The 6406-nt window shown below is 45.6% G+C and overlaps 1 long non-coding RNA gene across 3 annotated transcripts in view; it reads left to right on the plus strand.

The window, feature by feature from the left end:
* The window catches only part of LOC132663633 (uncharacterized), a 31301-nt gene extending 26607 nt beyond the window's left edge, over positions 1 to 4694 (plus strand). For 2 of the 3 annotated variants that reach the window (XR_013551476.2, XR_014135927.1), the window contains exons 4-5: positions 973 to 1251; positions 4494 to 4694. This is a non-coding gene — a long non-coding RNA (uncharacterized LOC132663633). The other variant, XR_013551477.2, reaches the window with a different exon arrangement.
* Positions 4695 to 6406: the final 1712 nt, after the last annotated feature.

The following is a 6406-nucleotide window of genomic DNA, read 5'->3' on the forward strand; positions in this document are numbered from 1 at the left end:
TGAATAAATAGACAAAGCAACTTTAGAAACAGAATTTTATTTGAGGTGGGTTCATGAGATTTATTATATCCATTGTATTTTTTATTCTCCTATCTAGTCATTATTTCAAAGCAAATATTGAAGTTGGCAAACCAGTTCTGTCTTTTGCTTTGATTTCCAGAATTTCTGGTTAGATTTATCACCTAATTTTTAAGAAAAGTTAACTTCTGAACTATAAAAGTATCATGTTTCATTATAGGCTGCGTGGAATCTAGAGGAGCGATATGAAGCAAAAAGAAAAACATCTGAAGATTTTTGCTAATTTCTGTACTTTGTGTGTAACCTGAATAGTACATTTTCTATCTTTTCAAAAATTCTTCATCCATGTGCTCCTTAGGGTTCATATTTTTCCAATTAAGAGGATGTACCCTGATTTTCTTCACATTTTCTCTGTGGCTAGATATTTTAATAATTATTATTTTTTGATAGTTTAGTTATTTTGAATTTCAGAACATGTTTTAAAAATTTTAACCCACGTTTGACCATTCTGACTCTGACATAGAAGTCAGTTCATTCATTCATTCATTCAGTCAGTCAGTGACCCTTATTTGTGAAGCTCTGTGCCTCCGGGAGAGGAGTGGTTGCATAATAGAATGAGGAATTTGAAAGAGGGGATTGAGTTCTGGCTCAGTTTTTCCCTCTTTCGGGACTGACCTGCCAGCAGAGAGCTCCCGTTCTGCTCTCCCAAGGCATCCTCTATATAGAGCAGACTTTGCCTCTGTTGAGGGCCTTGTAATCATTCAGTGCTGCCCATCACTGGGTGGGTAAGTTGGCCTAATTCTGGAATCCGGCATTAGAAAGCTCATTTTTGCTACATCACTAAGCCACATCTTCCCACCCAACCTTTTGGGTGATGTCTTAGTCAGTGAAGGCTTCTATAACAAAAATATCATAAACTGGATGGCTTAAACAACAAACATTTACTTCTTACAGGTCTGGAGGCTGGGAAAGCCCAAAATCAGGGTCCAGCATGGTTGGCTTCTGATGGGGGCCCTCTTCCTGGCTTGTAGCTGGCCGTCTGCTCGCTGTGTCCTCACATAGTGGAGGGCAGAGAGCTCTCTTGTGTCTCTTCTTACAAAGGCACCAACCAACCCATCATGAGGGCTCCGCCTCACCTCCCAAAGGCCTCATCTCCAAATACCATCACGCCAGGGATAAGAGTTTCAACATGTGAATTTGGGGGAAACACATTCAACTTACAGAAGCAATAAGGTTGTTACCTTCATCTCCTTCTGTCTGACTCCTGTGACTTTCTCTCAGTCGGTTCCAAACTTGGGTGAGGAAGGGACACCCTCAAATATCAACAGCTGAGGTCTAGTGTTTGGGTGTGTGTGTGTGGGGGGGGGGGGTGGGAGGGGGGAGTGGGGCTGATTTGGCTGAAAGGCCAAAGCACTAGGCCATGTCTGAATACATATATGCCTATATATAATATATACATATGTATATAAAATATATACATACATATATAAAATATATACACATATATGCATATCTATGCCAAATAAATGCAACAATGCTATATATAATATATATAATAATATACAATAATGCTGTGCACACTCGCCTTAGGATTTAATGCTGCAGAGGGATACATATATGCACATAGAAACGTGTGTATACACATACATTTGCTACATATAATAGAACAAATTTTCCCCAGTAGCCTTTAAATTCAAAGTCAGTAAAGACAAGGAAGGGACTGTTTCCATATTTCTGCTGTCCTCACTCAAGGTTAGCTTTTTTTTTTAATTTTTATTTATTTTGAGAGAGAGATAGAGAGTGTGCTCATGCGGGTGTGGGGGAGGGCAGTGAAAGAGGGAAAGAGAGAATCTCAAGCTGGCAAGCAGGCTCTGTGCTATAAGCCCTGAGCCCCAGGTGGGGCTCGATCTCATGAACTGAACCGTGAGATCATGACCTGAGCCCAAACCAAGAGTTGGACGCTGAAACGACTGAGCTACCCAGGAGTCCCAAGGTTAGCTCTTTGAATCACGCCTCTCTTCCAACTGGGGATTTAAATTCCTTGGAAAGACAGTATGTGGATGGCAAGAAGTTTAGGACCTGGTCCTTCTTCTGACCACATCACTGGCTGTGTGACCTGGAATGGTGTGGTCCCGCTTCACTGCCTGAGTTTCACCGCAGCTAGTAGGGTAGAGGCTGTGCTGTACTGGCTCTCTCAGTCCTTCCATAGGTGTGTGCTCTGAACAAACAGCCTATGATGTGTAGGTAGCCAGAGGGAGATATGATGGGAGGGAGAAGGTGGGAACGTTTGAAGACACAGGAGATAGGGTAGCCCCCACCCCCTGGAGAGTGGTAAACTATGCAACTGGCAAAGGATAGAGATCCACACATTTCAACTGAATGCATTGCCTACCTCATCAAATAAAAGAATGATAGCGGTAACTGTAGTCGATTTTTGCACCCTTTAAAAGAAAGGTAGCTATAGGTGTAACCGTGCTTGGCACTCCCATTGGGTGATGTGACGGACACACACAGTGGTGCACCAGCCACGGACCCTTCTCCATGGCTTGCCAGCTTTGGCAAGAGAATTCACCTGTGAGCTCCAGAGAAACTGCTGCCTAAGGATGGGACAGGTCAAATGCTATGGAACTGGATAAACCAGAAAATGACATCTGAGCCTTTCTGTTTAAGTTGTCAAGTATTTACCAGATGAATTCCATCCGGAGAGCTCCCCTATGATTCATGTTTGGTTCTCTCACCTGGCCTCTCCTACAGAAGGCATGATAAATATTTATTGAATGTACTGGCACATATTATTTATAAAACCCTGTGCTTGGGTTGTGGTTAGGTAGGGACACATTTAGAGAAGATTTTGTGTTTGCTACAACTCTGTGCTAGAAAGATCTGACTCAAGATGCTTAATCTGGGTTGCTTAAGTATTTACCTTGTTCCCTTGTATTTTCTGCTTTTCAGTTCCTACTCATTCAAGCACTTCCCCTCCCTTCCCTCCACCCCCACCTGTAGGTTGTCACCTGCTTTGGAGGACAATTTTCCTTTTTTAAGCTTATTTATCTATTTTGAGAGAGAGTGAGCAAGTATGGGTGTATGAATAGGGGAGGGAGAGAGAGGATCCAAAGCAGGCTCTGCAGTCAGCGTGGAGCACAGTGTGGGGCTCGATCTCACGAACTCTGAGATCATGACCTGAGCTGCAGTCAAGAGTCGGACGCTTAACCACTGAGTCAGGCTTAACGGATAGAGCTTACCAGGCGCCCCTGGAGGACAACTCTTTTGGAGAGTTCCTAAAGCCTTGGATTTTCCAGACTGTTCCATTGCCTCTCAGACACCAGCTCACCAGAGTTTGCCCTGAAACGCACACAGTGATTTCTGTGCTAGATACTGACTTTTTGGTATTTCCTGCTGGAGCTTTGTTTGGGTGGAGTCCCCTTTGGAAGTGCCAGGGTTTTCCTGTTTGTGCAGTTGCTTTGCAAAACCTTAAATAAACTCTGTTGTGGTGTGTTCAGAATCATAACCACTCAACAACTATTTATTAAGTAAGCACCTACTAGGAGCCTGGGCACTGTTCAAGCAGCTGGGTATACAGTGGTGACCTCAGGGGACACCGCTTTCAAAGAGCTTTCAGTCAGGCCCAGGACACAGACTGGTAAACAGGCATTTGCCCTCTCCACGTGGTAAGAGCCGCGAAGGATAAAGTCCAGGGTGCGGGAGGAGAGGCGAGGTGCAGAGAGCAGAGACAGCGGACCCAGGGTCGGGACGGGCAGGGCTTGGGAGTGTGGGTGTGTCAGCACAGGCTTCCTGGGGCCAAATCCAGCTAGGCTGCACCCCAAATCCAAGAAACTAATTTTCATAGAACCTTTTCTCATTTATCTGCGAGGAGGTGACTCAGCTTGATTTGCAAGAACACTTTTTCAAGTCTTTTTATTAACTTGTTTTATTTTCTATTTTTTAAAATTTACATCCAAATTAGTTAGCATATGGTGCAACAATGATTTCAGGAGTAGATTCCTTAGTGCCCCTTACCCATTTAGCCCATCCCCCCTGCCACCATCCCTCCCTTGACCCTCAGTTTGTTCTCCCTATTTACGAGTCTTTTTTTCAATAGCTTGAGTATCTCAACTCCCTCTGTTTACACTGAGCTGCTTGTTAGCATGGAGGCACCAAATCTCCTAGGGGCAGAAGCAGGGACCAAGACCGCCCGCTGGAGGGAAGGTCTGGGACAGGGGAAGCATTGCATTTCCTGCTTGGAAGGAGAAGGGAGAGGTGGGGTCAGGCGGGGGCGGGTGTGGGGTTGTGGGGAGGGAAGTGAAGTGCTCCCAAGATTCCAACAATTCAGGTCTTTGTAGGGAACTTCATGATTTCATTTGTAGTGAATTTTAGGGATGTCAAGCAGGCACATCTCTCTTCAAATACCAGATAGGCAACCAAACCCTGTTCCAGAGCCCCCGGATGTAAATGACTTGTGCATTTTCTCTTTTTAGATCATCCAGACCATTGTTCCCCTCCATTCGTGCAAATGATAAAGACCAACTTCTTGCCAAAAGAAAAAAAAATAGGGTGTGTGAGATGCGGAACGGTACAAAGGATTCTGTGCGTCTTGCCAGAGGGACGGAGTGGCCTGCGATTAGTCTTGGATCTGCTTTTGATCTCTTGGTTGGGCAATAAAATACCTATTTACTTAATTTTAAAATGTATTTCTTCAAGAATGATTTACACGCGATAAAATGCACTCGTTTTAAGCATACCATTCTACGAGTTCTGACAACTGTGTATACAGATGCCGCTACCTACCCATCCAAGACACGAACATTTGCAACCCCCAAAGCTCCCTTAGGGCTTTTTGTAGTTACCCCAGCCCCAGCCCCAGGCAACCACTGACCCACTTTCTGTCACCAGAGATTCAGGTTGCCTGTTTCAGAATTTCCAATAAATGGAATCACACCATCGTGTTCTTCTGTGTCTGGCTATTTCACCCAGGATAATGCTTTTGAGATTCAGTCTTGTTCATATGTCCTTAGCTCATTTCCTTTTTTATTTAAAATGCCGATTTTTGGAGCAGCAAGCAATCGTGCGGCATATCACTCAGTGAGATGAGCAGATCGAGGAAGTCCCTCTGGTCTAAAAATTCTATCAACGTGCCCAGGAAGGGTAGGCCTGGGAACTGCATCAGGTTAGTCCAGATCACGTTGGAGAAGCAGCCAGGCACACGAATTTCTGAGCGGCAGGAGCCCAGGAGAATGGGGAGTGAAGCCCTCAGTGAACGACAAGACGTATTAACAGAGGATGGCAGGGCTATTTGTTCGGTTCTGTTATGAGCTCAGCAAAATGTGACAATCCCGGGAAACATAAACATCTATTGCTGTGTTTCTATGTGTGCTTGCCTCAGGAGACCCAGCAGGGAGTGGCAGGTGGCAGGACTGGAGTCAGGCAGAGATTACCGGGTAAAGTGGAATCGCTACTAAGCTATGTCAGTTGCGTAGCCTATAAATACGAATTATAATGAGAGTTAATATTTATTGAATTCTCACTATGCACCTAGCTCCGTTCCTTATACCCACCATATCCTACGAAGCAAATGCCTTTAGTCTCTGCCCGCATCCATTCTGTCTCTTTTCCATATCCCTGCACACTTATCGCTGCAAGCTGTGTGTCCCCAGCAGCCGGTGTGGCGGTGGCTCCACGTTGGGCAATAGCCCTCGAGCTACGCAAACCACTTTGCATCCCAGCCCGGAGAGCAGAAGTGCCTGGGACTTCCAGGTAACCAAACAGGGCAGGGACAAGCGCCCCAGATTCCCATGTCACCTGCTTTGTCTCCCCAGTTCACGGTATTTTGCGTGACTCAGTGTTGCTGGGCCTCCCTCCCTTCGTTGTCCCACACTCCTCAGCTTCTGGAGCTGTGCTTTCTGGGCCACTTCCTAATACATCATGTCCACCTGAGTCTGTTTCTGGGGACCCCAAACTTAGACAAAGCACTGTTACTACAGTTGTTTTACAAATAAGGAAACTGAGTGTCTCTTTCTCTCTCTCTCTCTCTCTCTCTCTCTCCCCCTTCTCTCTCTCTCTGTCTCTCTCTCTCTCTCTCACACACACACACACACACGCGCACATGCACACACACACACACACACACACACACACACACACACACCTCCAGTTAGCTCCTACTCATCCTTCAGATGAGAACCTGAACTTCACGATCTCAGGCAGCCTTTCTGGACTCCCCAGCCATGGGAAGTCCTCTGCTAATGTTCTCAGAATCATCCTATATAGTACAAATCTCCATGGTCACTTTGTTTGACTATTTCACCAACGACCATCTCCTCTGCTGCCTCCAGGAGGTCAGGGGCCTCATCTCTTAGCGCCCTCACCTGTATCCCCAGCACTCGAGCGAAGT

The sequence above is a fragment of the Panthera onca genome, chromosome D4, assembly GCF_046562875.1.
Source record: "Panthera onca isolate mPanOnc1 chromosome D4, mPanOnc1 haplotype 2, whole genome shotgun sequence".
Taxonomy (NCBI): Eukaryota; Metazoa; Chordata; class Mammalia; order Carnivora; family Felidae; genus Panthera; species Panthera onca.